At 35.5% G+C, this 17453-nt stretch overlaps 1 protein-coding gene across 11 annotated transcripts in view; it reads right to left on the bottom strand.

The window, feature by feature from the left end:
- The window catches only part of LRRC4C (leucine rich repeat containing 4C), a 490575-nt gene that overhangs the window by 279172 nt on the left and 193950 nt on the right, over positions 1-17453 (bottom strand). For all 11 annotated transcript variants that reach the window (XM_064424956.1, XM_064424957.1, XM_064424962.1 and 8 more), the window contains one exon: positions 2374-2463. The gene's annotated coding sequence lies outside the window, so the exon portion shown is untranslated. The remainder of the gene's footprint in view (positions 1-2373; positions 2464-17453) is intronic.

The raw sequence follows: 17453 nt of genomic DNA, 5'->3' as shown, positions 1-17453 counted from the left end.
GATCTTCAGTGTACTGTCAAGTACTTAAAAATCCTGTAAGCTGATCTGGAAGTTGAGAGTTAATTCAACCCCAGAAGTGAAGCCCCCTGAACCAGACAAGCCTTTTAACAGCAAAGACCTCCAGCCCCAACCCCATCTTCCAGGCCTTCAGGGTTCCTAGGAGCTACTTCCAGCACCAACACACCCCAGCTAGGGGCACAGCCCAATTTCTACCTTACAGGCTTTGTGGCAGACAGCTTCCATGAGAGGGCTGTATTAAATTATCTTCTAGGGGAAAAGCACTGTTACTCCTTAAGGTTATCAGGGAGCCAGTTGGGATGAAAGGCCAAGGACACAGACTTTAGTTTCCACTAATCTGCATTTTCTGATGTGAAAATAAAGCTCTTGCAAAACATAAATCAGTTCTCACCAGTACAGACACCACCTTGTGGCTGCCAGAATTCCTTTGATTGCTGCATGTGCTGAAAATCAAACACCCGCAGCACGTGCATTTAGTTATCTTGTTAGCTCCTAGACTAAGGGCGGGATGTGTAAATAAATTAGTACTGTGTGCAGCACAGCTTTTGCTAACCTTTTACAACAACAGGGACTTGGAGTCTTCCAAAAAACAACGAGAAGGACCAGGCATTATAAAATTGTAATAGCAGAAAATGTAAATGATGGGATGTCACATATGGAAAGCTGAGGCTTCCTGATCAGCTACAGCCAATAGCTACACAGGCATTTTAGGCCAACTGCAACCTAACTTTCAGTCTGCGCAATAAAGTGGTACTAAGACATTTAATTTTTTATTTCAAATTGATGGCTTCTATCACAAAATCCAATGAACATATCAAATAAAATAATTCCTTTTCATAATGATGAAAATCTATTTTTTCCTTAACAATGAAATCTTTGATCTTAAATCCTCTGATCATGACATTGAAAGTATTTACGAATCAGAAAAAAAACTATCTAGATGTTGATAAAGGGATGCCAAATTATTTTATTTTTCTATCAGTCTAATCCTCCAGGAAGCTACAAACATATGTGTCAACTGCTCAGCTAAAACAAGATTTTTGACAGCACATCTTCAACTTTTTTGTCCAGAGAACCCATTTTGCAGCTGCTTCTTGTCATTCTTTCAGCAGAGAGCACAGACACACTGCAGTTTCCATTGCATAGCTTTTACATCCCAGTTTGAGAATCCTCACCAACATCTGAACAGACTCAAACAACTCTTCCATTCAATTGATAATTTATTTTTGCAAAAAATACCATCTTACATTAAGTAATTTACTTTTAGAGTTGTTGGAAAGTCCACGTGAGCAAAGACAAGTTTGCTTGCTGAGTGTCAAACCTCACATTTAAGTTCTGACTAGTCACTAGATATGGCACATCACCTCAGCCAGTGACATCTATTCTACTCGTGGACTAGAGCATTTCTAAAAACAGTGACAGAAATCATACTGAAAACACTGAAAACCAGGATGCTCAAAATCCTCTTTCTGTGCGAGTGCATGACTGTTTCGATGACAGATATTCAGTCTCCCAACACTGGAGAATTGTCCCCACATATGTCTATGCACAGAAAAGACCAAGACAACTCTTTGAACAAAGCTGAATTAATTAGCCTTCCAAAAGTCAAATGAATAACAGAGATCCAACATGAACCTCAAGAACTGTGCCTTCATCAGGCAGGAAATGCTTATGGCAATGAAATCAAACATCAACAAAAGAAAATTTAAGACTCTTGTTCCATTAGCAATACCAGAAACCATGCTGCTACTGAGAAGCAACATTGCTCCTCACACATTGCCCTGGGAAAGAGCAAACGGCCTTTTTAGCCTCCCTTTCTGTACTAGTGCGTTAAGTGAGAGAAGGTCATTAATACTACTTAGCATCTCCTACAAACTGAAAATTCTAATCAGATTTTACACTTCTGTCAGCCACTATGTAGTTGAGTTTTTGCAGTTCCTACCAGAAAAGGTCACAATACTGCTGTTTTCAGGGGAAGTTAACGAATAAAGGCATTTATCTAGTGCCAGACCATTTTGCTGACCAGGTAGGCCCTGTATAATTTTGGGGGTTTTTTTAGAGCTTTGCTTAACAATTATGATGGATTTTAACTTGTGCTGCTATGAACCTACCTATGAAGCATATAAATGATTAGTAGAACTTGATGAATATTAATGTGCAAAGTAAAACAAGAGGATAAAAATATCTTCCAAAAGGTATTACCCTCAGACAACCTGCCACTGTACCTTACCTGCTGCTGTGATAAAAAAAATACATTAAGAAACATCTCTCACCAAAGATTTCTGTGCTAAAATCAAATACTAATCACTACCTAAATTGAAGACATAATCAGGGTTACAGGAAACTTTCACTTACATGTTGTTCAGAAGACCCAAGAGAACATCAGTCTGTTTTCTTTCTGAATCAATAAATAATCACAATTTCTTGCAATAAAGGAATTCATTTCTGAAAGACAAAATACAAAACAAAACAAAAAAAAGTGAGGTTAAATTATTCACAGGTTTTTTGGTAGCCACACTGTGATAATACATGAACATATATTATCACAGCTGGGAAATTTACAGGAACATGCTAAAATTTCATTTAAAAACTTGAATAATTAAATCTTTATTTGTAAGGGTAAGCATATTATTAATATTTTATAATACTGAAAGAATGTTTAATGTATAGCTTAGTGTTACTTGAACTGCAGGGAGTTTAATATTTCTGTTTTATTTTGTACCATCAGGAGAAAGGGTTTCTTTTTCAGGAAGCAAGTATTCTCAATTTCTACCAAAAATGTCTTTCACAAAGAGCCTAACAAAAAATGGAATTGTGTCCAAAAAAACCCTAACATTTTTCTTATGTAAAAAAATATCAGATTTTCTTTGAATATTAATGGAAAAGGGATCTAAAGAAAATCCTGCATATTATATCCCAGAGTACCTTTCTTATCCCTTTTCAATATGTATTAATGAGAACACATGAAGAAAAGAAACATGTAGGCTGAATAATAGACTCTTGCAGTAAAATCAATTTAAAAGTGGAATAGGCTGGCAAGAAAATGAAGACTACACTATACATAAATACATGTGAATATATACTCTGTATACAGTTAATTTCTACTGCTCTGCCAGAAGTTTAAGAGAGCATAACTTTCCCTCTAGTAAGAAATCATACTAATTTAAAAAATTTTGCCTCATACTTCTGAACAAACACTAGTTAACAAGTCTTGTTTCTTATCCTAAAATAGCAAAATGTAAGATTTCCATCAGTGTTGTGGAACTTGCTGTCAACAGGAAATTACATGCATTTTTGACAAGTGATTCAGATTCCTGAATATTTTTAACTGGATAAGTAAATTATTATGGGGTTTTTTTCTTTACTGTGTGTGACACCTGTGAACCAGTACTCAGCCATCCTACAGATGAGGATGCTAAACAATAAGGAAAAAATTACTTAGAAGATTTTAGTAATTTTTAACCTTTCAAGACTAAAATAAAATATTACTGAGTGTAAACTGCAGTGAGAGAATGCGTTAGGTTATGTCTACTAAGTCCACTCACCATCTAAAGCTTCATCAAATCCTTACAAAGAAATGAATGATGGCATGCAGGTGCTTGTGGAATGAGGGCTGATAGCATGATACAGCTTTCCAGTTTTGTCAGCATTTTATGGAACAGTAATTCTGACACCCTGCATTTATCTAACCTTAAAGAAATGCAGACTCGTTACAAGCAACTTGATTTAATGGAAGTCGTCCCTGCCCACAACAGAGAGGTTGAACCAGATGAACTTTAAAAGGGCCCTTCCAACTCAACCTATTCTATGATTTCTTTATTCCCAACAGCCCCTCGCCTGGTTTGACAACTCCCAGTTGTTCAAAAGTCATGTGTGGGTTCACAGAGGGTAAACAAATGCATGAAACATGGTAAAATTATCTTTCCATATGGAATTTAAATATATGTAGACTTTCCCTCACCAAACTATGTCTCTTACAAGAAAAAATTCCAAAAATATTCACTCATGTGCAGCTCACCTGCTTTTAGTCTCATAGAAATATCACCACAGGACTAACTAAAAGATGGTTATTCCTGCTTAAGAATGCACCAGTTCAGTGCAGCCTCTCTGCCTTGGATAATGTAGTGAAACTTTATTTCACAACCATGTGTGTGGTCACAAAATATTAGGACTGCCATCTAAGAGTGTGATTAGGGCCTGCAATGATCATATAGAAATAGCTAGCCCCTGGTACCATCTGCTTATTATGAATATACAGAGTATGGAAAAAAAGGTCATTAGAGTAAAAATGTTAGAAATTTGAGCAAGAAAAAAAATGAAATGAAACCAGAGAAATGTAAAATTTGGGGGAAAAATCCATTTACTGACATTTAAGAAGTCATTGGTATGGCATATTACAGAAGATAATTCAGGGAAGAGGAAGATTATCATGGTTTTATGAAGAAATAAAACCATGAAGTCCTCTAAAATAGTTTGGCTCACACTCCATTCTCAAGTAGAGACCAAAATTAACACTATTAAGCATGAAGAGCCAAAACCAATTATATTCTCATGCAAAAATATTTTATGTTTTAATAATCACTTCTGAAAATTTAACACTGTGAGTTTAGGGGGAAAAAGCAGTAAGAGAAGAAATGGAATTAAGGTGAGATATACTCTAAATACGAAACTACACTTAATCAGCATGATGCAATATTGATGTAATTACAAAATTTTACACAAACATTAGTGAAGGGTGTTATAAGTAGTGCTGTCTACACTGCAGAGGGTCTTGAGCTTGAAACATTGTAGCTAAGAGAATGATAATGATTAAACACAGCAAGATGAAAGACAGCAAATTGTCTATATTTTCAACATCCACACCCTCAGAGCAGTGTCACTTTTATTTATTAATATTCTCCAAATGCAGGACTTCAGAATAATTCAACTAATCAACTAGCAGATACACTAATCTACTGAAATAGAATCAAGGATGTCCAGACAGCCTTCTGCCTACTTGCCTTCCAGTTATTTCGAGAAACTATTAACAGAGAACATCCGTGACAATATTTTTCTATTGTTCTACTATCCTTAATATTGTATTCCCAATGTTTAAAATTAAAAAATAAAAACCACAAGATCTTGTCTCAGCTGCAGTGAGAATGAAAACAACTGCTCTCACTCTTCAGTGTAAGAACTCACACTACAAACCTTGGGTAATTTCACTGACTTTTGTTTCCTACTATCACAATTTTGTATTTATCAAAACTTCTCCAGCACCCAGATGTAAACAACATGTCCCATCCACAGTTAAGTAGAAATATTACCATGTCATACATACATTTCTATTGCATTTGCACTTCTTTTTATTTTAACTTGCCACTTCAGCAGCAGGGTAATGTGTCAAATGTACTTTACAGTCCTTTACAGGGTAATTTTTTAATGTACTAAAAGCCCCAGCAAGGTACAATGCAAACTCTTTTCAACTTGTCTGTCCTGCAAGTTCTCAAACATTAACAGTTGCTAGTTACTCAACTACTTCCAGGACATCACAATACAATAAATAAACAACTTATATTTATCTCTGCTAACTAATTTTCAATTATTCTTGCCTGTATTTTAATTCATTATTAAAAATAGGCTTTTAATTAACCCTTTTTCATGATGTTTCACTGAGTAACTCCTTTTCTTCATCTTCCCTTTATAAATTTTTATAACCCCTTCTGTAGTTATAAGTCACATTTTGACCAATCTTTCCAAATTTGTCCTTAAACAGACATTTCTTCTCCACATAACCACATCTCTATGTTGCTTTTCTACCATACTTTTTTGGTTTGGTTTGGGTTTTTTTTGGGGTGATGTGGTTTGCGACAGAGGCAACCCATAGCACTATGATGCAAGGTAAATGAAGTTTTCTAGATGACAGAAAGAGCACCAGAGTTGACACAAGGCCAGCCAATTAGCCCACAACAAAATGTGTTCAGTGCTAGTCAGTCCCTCTAAATTAACTTAGAGGAGTGTAAGGTAATAGTGTAGAGGGGACTAAAACAATGCTTATAATGAGCAAAATAGGGAGAAAATGTAACAACAGAGCGTTTTTTTGCTGAAAAGAAAAGACTGAATTGTGCCAAATTTCAGTAGTGTTGGGTAAACAGAAGGGCCAATTAAGAACTTTGCTTCAGGTTCAATTTTCATACTGAAAATGGGTTAGCATACCTGAAGCTTATGAAACACCATTCTTACATTTCAATTTATTTCTTTCCCTTAAAAACCTTAGAACGCAAACACAGCAGTGTCATGGACAACTATTCAATCAAAATCCCTCTGAGAAGTCAGAACTCAACTGTCTAAGAGCCAACACAAGTGCAGTACAAAACAATTCAAGTTAGCACTGGTGTTACCAACACAGAAATTTCAGAAATTATACAGCTATACTGAATTAACTGGAAGAGCTCAGGTTGTAGTCAGTATTTCTACAGCTCAAAAGCTAAGGAGCATATAATATGACTACTACAGGAGAGCTTAGGTATTTTATCCATAAGGAAAGGTGATAGCTTCAAACTATCTTTCTAAGGCACTGGTTCCATACAGAGCCATCAAGGTACAGTAGTGCCTACAATTCATAAGCATCTCTCCTTACAGCTTTTTTTGTTTTACAACTGCAGCACAAGGAACAATCAGTGCAGTGAAAGCTGCTCATAGGAAGTGAATTGAGTAGCACTTTGAGCTTCCAGGAGTCATACAGAGCTTGTCAGAAATTAGTCAACTTATTCCAAGAAGCGCTGTCTGTGGCTGCTCCAATCTTCATGACATCAGGTGGTGATGCCTTTAACAGTTACACTACATCTCACAACTATATTACCAAGACACTGGAATTTTTCTTTTGCATCACCACTAGAGAGACTTACTCTTTCCTAGTACACCTTTCTGCCCTCCTTCCTTATCCCTAATAAATGCATTAAACAATGCCAAAACCTGCTCAGACAAGATAGTATTGTAACCAACCTCTTTTCACAATTTATTGACATTATGAAAAAATGCAGAATCTTTTCAAAATACCAAACAGCGTTGTTGCCTCCCACAAAGAGAGAAGGAATCAATATCTTGTAGGCATTAGATTAGCTAGTCTTTCCTTTTTTTAGCCAAATACTTTACAATTTTATTTTGAACATTATTCCTGCATTTCTCATATAGTTCAGGACCAAAACTCTGGAGGAACAAGGAAGACAGATAAAGCAAATTCTATTTCATTTCTGGCAGTCCATGTGTTACTAAGGGGAAAAAAACCGCAGAGAATCAGGCAGGGCATTTGTGAATCCTGGTTACCCACAGAACTAAGCTGTTTGAAATCAATGGATTTTATGGTGTCCTGATCAATGGATTTAAGGTGTCCTGATAAGGGACTCAAAATTTACAGGTTAATGTATCCAAGATTCACTTCATTTCCTGTACCTCCCTTGTGAACTTTGCCATGTTACTTCATCTTCCAATTTAGCAAAAGGGAAGTGAAAAATTCATGAGATTACTGATGGAGTGTAGGTACACAGCTCAGAACAGCAAGGTCAGTGCATAAGTTTAAGCAGACTTTACTAGCTTTCAGGCCTTGAAATTGAAGCTCTGCATGTAAATAAACTAATGTCAGTCTGGTTCCTGTATTTCTACACTCTCAAAAGCAAGCAGAAAGGGAGCCATATCAGTTAAAACAGACCTGAGAAAACAATTCATGTTACATTTCAGTTCTGAAACCATCTCATAATTAAAATGTAAGATGTTACTTAACCTTCTTTATTGTGTTTATAAACATGTAACCCAGTTCTTAGTAATTTCTTTACATTTTGTGAATGTAGCAAAGTGCTTCTTTTCCAACAGGTGTTCAAACATGGATTGCCTACTTAAAATCTAAATGCTTGCATGAAACTACAATCATCAAAACGTAGGCAACCTAAAAGCAGTCCAGACAATGCCATGTGAACTCAATGTCATTCACATAAATTTGAAGGAGAATTAAAAAAATCAGAAACATAATGCAAGAACAGCAATAAAATAATAATGAACTATCAGTCATAATAAAACTACAAATCATAAGTGGACAGCAGGCGATAACACTGATTTTTTACCAGACCTCATGGGGTTCCCATGTGAGTACTGTTAAACACATGGATAAGAAAAATACAGAATATTTTCCAAAGTTCCTGCCAGTTGCCGAGACAGATGCAACATGTCAATATAAAATCTAAAAGGCTATAACATTCATGAACACAATTAGCAAATGGTAATTAAGTTCTATTATACAATATTTTCAACTATTTAACTTATTTATACTTATGCCCCTACCTGTACATATGAAAATTTTTGTCATAACAGAACACAGACATTTGCTGAAGTTAAAATTTATCCTAAGATACAATTTAAATTTTGCTTATAATCACTGCTTTTAAACAGAATTAAAACCTTAATGTTCTATTCAGAATAGAAATAGTCTTATGAATAGGCATAAGAGCTTTCTGTATCAGTTATGTAAAAAGAACCAGAGGAAAAGCACACTGTTGTACTGAAATAGGAATTCTAGGTGGCTTCCCAAAGCAGAAGGATTACACAGGAAAATAAATGCTTTCTGAAAACTTATATATATATTTTCAGATGTTGACTTGCTCTCATTTAAATATTCCCTTAATCTTTTTTATTTAAATTGGTATTGGTCAAATTATACCGCATTTTTGAGGGTTTTAGATGAGGAAAGACAATAGTTACTATGAATACAGCCAAAAGCAAATACTGGAATATATCCTGAAGTAAATTGAAAATCACATGGAAAACATATGAAGAATTTAAGTGTCACCAACCCACCTCCTTTAATACATAATTTAAAATTTCCAGTGGCACTGACTACTTGTATAACCATTTAATAGAAAAATAAAACTATGAAGCTCATTGAAACTAATCAAAATTTAACGCATGTTAGCAATGAGCTTAAAATAATTTGTGAATTATCTATAGATGAACTTTAAGAACACAAAATTAAAAATTCAAATTAATAATATTATTACCAAGTAATTATCAACTTGTAAATCAAAAACCAATTCACAATTTTGACCTACATATTAAAAAAAGAGTTAATTATTAATCAGTATTTTCAGAAAACTACACTGCTGCATTACCAGCAGGTTCATTACAAAGCACTGCAGAAAACCTTGTAGCACCATGTAAGCAGAATCCTGACTAATCCAGTCCAACAGCCAAACAAATAAAGCAAATAATATAACACTTATCAACATACTTTTGTCCTCATCTTTTAATTTGGAGTTTAAACAAGAATCAGTTTATTGCTAACTGAAGGCATAATGGCTGGAGAGCACATCGCACTGAAAGAGTAAGGAAAGTTTGTAAGGAAAGTTTGAAAAATGATCAGAAGAAAAAAATTAATGCAAGCTAGAGGTCATTCCAAGTGCTAAAAGAAGCAGGAGAGAAGACATGGAGTTGAAAGTGCAAGAAATAAAGGAAGGTAATTATGTGCAGAATTGAAGGAATATAACTTTTTAAAACCAGTAAGCAACTGAACACATACAACTGCCTGCTTACTTTCTGACCTGCTGTGTAAGAAGAATTGCAATGCTAAAAGTGTGAAAAGTAATGTGTTGGAATAGTTTAATATGACTAAATAGTTTAATATGAAAAAAGTAGATGCCTTTCCTACCCCCTAAAAAATATAAACCCAAGAAAAACAAATTATTTTAAAAATCTAACTAAACTCATTGCTCACCACCAGCTGACCAGTGTTCAGTCAGTTCCTAAGCAAGAGCAGTACCTGCTCTTTTGTCTTCCTCACTGTTTCATCGCTGAGCATGACACATTATGGTCTGCAATATCCCTTTGGATGGTTGTGCTCAGCTGTCCTGGCTGTGCACCCTCCTAGCTCCTTGTGCAGCCCCAGCCCGCTCACTGCAGGGCAGTGGAGGATGAACAAGTCCTGATTTTGTGCAAGCTCTGCTCAGCAATAACAAAAACATTCTTGTGTTATCAACACTGTTTTCAGCACAAATCCACACAAGCTACTCCAAAAAAAATTAATGCTATTCCCTCTAAAATGGGTACAAAAGCTTCAGAGGGTAAGACCTAAAAGACCTCAGCACTGAAACAAAAAGTTAAGAATTGCAAAGGACTCTGAAGGTGAACTTCAGGTTGTATAAGGCTAGAGATCAGAGGGGATTTGAGACAGGTATGTGAGGTGAATTTAGTAAAACAATAAGGGGATTGATTTCATTATATACCCTGGAGAGATCTACTGGTTATGAAGGGAATCAGCTGGCAATACACTAGGAGAATATCAATTAATATCATTATTATTATAGAATGCAGACAGTATTTCAGGAAGATGTCTCACTGTTTGTTTTGATTTCTGTCCATAATTCTTGCACATCAAACAGTCTTTTTGGCAAATCTTTCAGATTCACTTACAAGTGCTCCCACCCTTCCCTCCTGCTGTACTACTAAGGCATAATGGCCATTGTCTTTTTTCTGAGTCATGATCTCATGATGAACAACACAGTCCATTCCCCCACCCACTTAAGATACTAAAGTAGTTTTAGGAATATACCTATGTAAAACTATAGTGAATTCTATATAAAATTACATTTTCCCAGATTTGAAATCTCATTCTATATGAAGCAGGTTTCTCTTCATGCAGAAGTGTAGGCCTTTAGTGCAAGATCTACTAACAGATATACTCAACTCATTTCTGCGTTTATACTTTCCAAGAAGCTACATATTCTGTCAAAGTAATTTAATAACTATTACTTCATGTACTTGTTCTCCATTGCTCATATCAACAAATCCTGGCCACCTTTCTCTTTTCTGTTTGAACATTCCTGTGAAAACATTTATCAACTCTGGTCTCACAACTAGGATTACGAATTTTCAGGCCAGCTTCCCCAGACACAGAAAACACCAGAAGGTAAGGATAAGAGATAAAAAGACTGTGTTATTAGTAAGGGAGTATCTTTCTCCTGGTTCTCAGTTCCCAGGCAACATTCATCTCAAGATGAAACCTTGAAGTGATAGAAACACAGATCCAGAAAACTATTTCATATTAATACCCAAGACTCACTTATATTCTATATTCCTTTGTCATTTGAAGGAGCTGAGAAAAACCTTCAGACAAATAAGATACTTTAAAAATACTTATAATAGACATATTTTAAAAGGCGAAAATGAGAAATGAATTCCAGGGCTATAATGATGATGATAAGTAAATGAAAGAACTACTCAAACATATTCAAAGGATTCAAATAATGCCGATCACTTTAGCAGGAAAATAGAAATGAACTGGTATTTTTTAAAAATTAGTTTAAAATTAAAGAATCACTTAAATCAGAAGTTTTTATGCTTATTGGTGTTGATTAATTTTTTATGGTTGAAGAAGGGAACCCTGAAAATTAAGTTTGACATACTGAAAATTAAAGGAAAAAATAAATCAGTGAAACAGAGCTCTGATTTTCCCACACTCACTGTATTCTATCCCAAATATCTGAAAGATGAAAGAGGCCTTGAGAATACTTTAAGGAAATAATTGTATTTCCTCAAAACATATCAGTTTCTCTATCCTATTTTTTTTCCTTCATATTGCCTCAAGGGGACAGACTGGAGCAACACAAGGAAAAATAATAGGAATTCCCAGCATATTTTGAGACTGTAAATTAGTCTCAGTTGTGTTTTCCCAGGAGTCAGGCATTGAACCAGTACAGGTTTGAATATTGCTTTCTTAGAACAATGGTTGTTATGATGACAGTAACAAACGTCAGGTCATGAATTTACTAACAAGGTAATAATTGTTTCACAAGGACTCAGACAAATGTTCTAAACTCTGCACAGCTTTAAGGTTACAGTATGCTGGTAATTCTCAGTGCCAGCACTGCAAGAGTATGAATTCTCTATTCGTAGGAATAGTTTTACAGTGACTAACCTGTATTCCTGATAGTAGCAACTCACAAAAGAAAACTGATTTCCTAAGCCTTGCATAGTCAGACTCGTTGAGTAGCAGTAATCAGTAAGAAGACCTTGATCAGGATCACCCTGATTCAAAGCTCAGGTACCATGGCACAGCACCAAGGCTCTAAATACACCATGCACACTAGAGCTACAAATGTGCAGTAACCAGTTGGTAAGGACAAAATGTACTCAGCATGTCAATCCCAACACTTTCATGCCCTAACTCATTCTTGGAGGTAGTCTTTTAAAAGCTAACCAGAAGACCAATGCTCTACTCTTGTCTCTGCCTAGGGATTACAAAAGCACTCTCTTCCAGTATGAAACCTGCCTGGTTTAGGTACTGAGAAGAGCCAGAAAGGTGTGCATGGCTGACAGCTGCTGTGTGGTCCAAAGCAGGGCAGCTGTACTCCCATCAGGATGCTGTCAATCCTGTTCTTACAAACTTTGCTGGGGCAGAGCTGCAAACCCAGCTGAGACCAAAGCATCAGCTCCTGTGTGCCTGGTTTGGAAAGGCCACTCTTTTTCTTAATTCTCCCTATTTATGTTAGATTCCAGCTTTGCATATATTTTACTGCCATCTCCTTCTGCTGGTTTCCTATATCCATGTTTATACATTTATATTTACTTCTTTTTATAGATTATAGATAGAATATATGGCTCACACAGAGAAAATGCATTATATAACTACCTCAAGTTTCCAGCATTTTTAATTTTTAAATTCTCTCTCTAAGTTACTCTACATTTTTACTGAAGTCATCTGATCTGAGTACATCACAGGGCACCTTCATGGTCACATTATTGCTAAGAATACTTTGTCACAGAATGCATTTCTGTTGAAGGAAAGCATGAAAGTTTCGGATCTCGTTTATTCCTTCAAACACAAAATATAAATTTTATAGCTACGTACTCAGACCTGAAAAGAGTGAAGTATGAAAAAAAGCTCTTTCCTAAAGACATAGAACTTGCACCTTCAGGCAAGCACACAGAAAATTGATGAATGCTTATTCAAACTAGCAAAGACTACATTAAGCAGGCATTTAAATATGGCAGTGATCAGAGGAGCATAACTTCCTTTTCTCCTCCTGCCTGACACGTTACTTACTTCAGCAACAGAAAACATAAAACACTGAGAAGAAAACCATCTCCACAACAGCCTGTGGAAGATAGCCACTAGATGCTTCGGAAGCAAATAAGAGCCACATAATATGCCCATGCTTTCAGTAGAACTTATTTTCTCACAATGAGAATCATGAGATGAAGAGAGACCATAAATTTCTAAAAACAGGTCTTTGTAAAGTTATAATAGAAGCTTGTGGCAAGTATCAAAGAATATAACAAGAGACTGAAAACTTCAAGTTTCAAGACTGATCTAATATTTAATTTTTAAAGGCAAGGCAGACAGCTAAGATCTCTGGGAAAGGGCATGTCATTAACAGCTGTTCCTGAATGTTAGTTTCAAGAACCTTTACCTGACACCTTTCAAAGCTCTGATGGATGCTGTACTGAATAAATGACCAGGCAATACTCTAAAGAATCAATCTGGGGCAGCATAAATATGCATTAGTCAAAACAAAATCTTTCTGTGGTTTGCTAGATAAATATTAAAAATAACTGCAACTTTATATCAGAGTACCTCATTTACCAGAATTTCAATTTAAATCATTGTAATAAACTCCTTAAACAGAATCAAAGCAAAAACACCAAAGAGCAAAAATATTCCACATTCTCTTTAGTCAACACAACTGGGCACAGAAGCAGCAAATGGAGATGTCTTGTTTTAGGAGGGATTATTTACATGAAGCAGCACAGCATGTGAAAAAATGGATGGGCTGGATGGCACAGTGGGAAGATTATCACTCCTGCAAATTTACTGAACTATTCCATTATTAAGAGACTCCACACACAAGATGACTTACACTGCTGGCCTGAGCAGTGCAGCAACAGGTAATTCATTACAGAAGATTAGGACATAGATACACAAGGTCAACAGACTAATTCAACTTCTCTGCTTCTATTTTATTTTGGTCAATGTTGTCTCTAAGAACATAATTTCTTGAGTGTTGACCAGTGCAGTGTTAGGATAAATATGAAAGTTATGAGAAATTTCAATGTCCTGCAACCTGATAACTCTCAACATTGCTAAAATTGTTCTTGAGTCTGCCTAAATTCATCATTTTTTAATTTATTTCCACAAAATACATCATCTGCGGTTTTACTGGAAGCTAGTAACACTACCCTGCTTGAAGGTCAGGAAAAAGGATTCCTTCAGTTTAATTTTATATGTCCTAGAAACAGTTTCTTAGCCAGCTACAATGCTGATGGAAATTGGCAATTTTCAGAAAGATGAATTTTCACTTCTGCAGCACTCTCTGAAACACCTTTTAATATAAAGATTAATTGGAGCAGAAATAGCTCTGACTATACCATTTAATCTCATGTCCAAACTATTTTGCCAGAGAATTTGAAAGAACCCCCCCGCTAAATGCATATAATTCAGACTTAACATAGTAGTATGGGAACAGCATATATTATAAAGAACATTTCTGAACATTCCACAACTCTAACGGAATTCATAAAAAAGAGTTAAAAAGAGGGGAAAAATAGAGGGTTTCTCTGAAAGTGAAAAGGGGAAAAAAGGTACAGTATGAGAAGCAGGAGAGGAAATATGTTTCCAGGATGTTTGTAAATTTTGATGCTTTGAAGATGTCTTCAACATGACATGGTATATGGCATACAGAGAGTCAGAGAGGTGAATTTCTGGCTGAGGGTCAGTTTGCTCTTGGGTCAGCAAAGAGCAGACAATCACTGCTGACAACAAAATCTTAATGCAAAAAGAGAAAAACTCTAAGTAGTCTGGACTGTGGAGTTTGTCATACAGTGCAAACAAGCTTAATCCAAGAAAGAGAGCAGTAGCTGCTGAAAATTGTTTTATTTCTTCTCTACTGAAGAGTGATTATGTCACCTCCACATTGTACACAAAATGCTTAATCTCTACTGTCTTAACACTTATTTTCCATTCCACAGCACAGGTCCACACCATACAATTCAAGGTAATAAATATCCAGAGGAAAAGTTTCTTCTTATTGTCCTATAATTAACATGGATAACTTTTTTTTAACCTTAGAGGTTAAGCAAAAATTGCTCATGAAATTACAGAGCAGAAGCTGCTGAAAATGTATGACATATTATGCGTAGAGGAGATAAAGCAGCTGAAGAAAGAATCAAACAGCACCCTGTATATCCTGTGTCTGTGGAACACAGTAACACAGTTACTTTTCAGCAAAGAGGTACACTTATTTAAAAATTACACTGAAGTGCATGTTCACTCACTTGATATAAGCTGCTCAGCAGACCTACTCTGCATCTTTCCTCCATTCTAGGTAAAAACAACAGTGCAGTTGAAGAAAAAAAATCCTTTATTAGACATTTTTCAGCACAGCTTTGAGACAGGCTGAGCTGTTTCATTAACATGACCAGGGTTATATTAACCCAAATTTATTTTACATTACCCCAAGTTTATTTCCCTTCTCCATTACCACAGGTATGGAGGAGGGAAATAAACTCTAGCAGAGGCTGTCACTCAAGCACAGCCAATTTCCTTAAATGAGGGTAGACAACTAATGTGTAGATTTGAGGTAGATATCATAATTTCAGCCTATTGAAAATGGAACACAAACGGTATCCAAAAATATACCATTAGCAGTTAAATATCCATACAGGAAAATAATGTGTAAATTCTGTTCAAAGACTGGATTTTTAATTACAGACACTCTTTTAAGGTGAAATATTGTGGCAAATCACATTGCGCAATGATTAAAATGCTAGTCTGATACTTCAAAATGCTTTATTCTTGGCTCTAGTATGTAATCAGCATGCACAGTAATTCTCTGTCCTCAAAAGTTAGAGAACACTAGAAAGATTTTTTTTTAGCACCCAAGGGAATTAGGAATTTCAGTGGCTTTGAATGTAAAATACTCAAAAGTCATATAAACACATTATGACATTCAAAACAGGGAAAAAAAAATAAACTTCATTTTGATGCTTCTAAAACTATCTTCCTAGAAAAATTTAACAAAACTGATTGAATTTTATTCGAATGTCACTTTGTATTTCTAGAGAAAATTGCTCTGCCAAGGGAATGCATGAATAAAGAGAAAGGATTGATTTGGGAAGGACAAAAACAAATACCCAAATAAACAAACACCTTCCTTTGTGAGTTGTTCAACTCATATTACCTCAGTTTGACTGACTATAAAACTCTTTGTATTACATGAATTACATGCAAGATGGGAATAAAATTAAATACTTCTCCTGAAGACTCTATGAAGCAATGCAGCATTCTGCTGAACTCAAATATCATTTGCTGAGTGTCATCAGATGTGCTGTAAGTATTGGAGAAAGAGTGGACAATCAAACTGAAATCATAGCAGCTAAAACAATTTTATCTAAAAGGATGCACCACTTTATCATTACCCACACCACAACATATTCCACAATATACTGGAGCAAACTTGAAACACATAGTACAAACTGGCAAAAAATCAGCTGAGGACAAAAGCATAAAAGACCAAATTCAGAAGCTGTTCTGTCTGTAATAAAATCTTGGTCACTTTGAAAACTGACATCCCTCAGTGGGAAACTAAATAATACTGTACCAATTGTGACTTCAGTTTTGCAAAAACTTGTCCATCCCCACACTATGATTTCTGTAAAAGAACAGGGACAAAAAATACAGCAGAATACAATGCACAATTCAGATTTTCATCATGTTTTCTGTATAAAATATTTTTAATTTAATTTTTGTAAAGTACCAGTGAAAACTAAATAGAGTTTGGTGATATCCTTGCATGAATACAATGATTTCTTGGCGGTAAAGGGCTCAGTTTAACAAACCAATATGCATTTCAGTTCAGTGTAGAATATCTCACGGGTAATACTTCAGATATAGTTCCTTAACAGTTCAGGAGGAGAGGATAGATATTGTTTTTCAATACAGTTAGAGGAAGAGTTTTGTTGTTTCTATGGTAACAAATATATCTTTTTTTTACATTCTTTTGTCATACCATACAATTGGCAGACTATAAGCATTCAGACTGGACAACCAAGCTTCCTCTCCTCTGCATCAACCACTTGCCATAAAGAAGGTGAAAAAAAAAGGGCTACAATCACATCAAAATTAATTTGCTTGAAACTACGTAGATGTTAAGCTTTCATAGGGCAAACCACAATAAATGACTGGATCACAGAAGGATGTGTTTCTGCAGTCTTGAGTAAATAAAAATTGTGATCCAAATAATCTCTAAAGAAAAATTTCCTTACCCTAAGGAAAAAAAAAAAGTAGCACATGGTGATGGACAGAAAGTTGAGATATTTTCTGTGTTGCCCTTTTTTATCTTCCATTCTGAGATGTCCCATGAAATCTGAGATGAGGCAAACTGCCAAATCTGGCAGGAAGCCTTATGACTCCACTG

The sequence above is a fragment of the Passer domesticus genome, chromosome 6 (assembly GCF_036417665.1).
Source record: "Passer domesticus isolate bPasDom1 chromosome 6, bPasDom1.hap1, whole genome shotgun sequence".
NCBI classification, from domain to species: domain Eukaryota; kingdom Metazoa; phylum Chordata; class Aves; order Passeriformes; family Passeridae; genus Passer; species Passer domesticus.
This window is presented reverse-complemented; position numbering and strand designations above follow the sequence as displayed.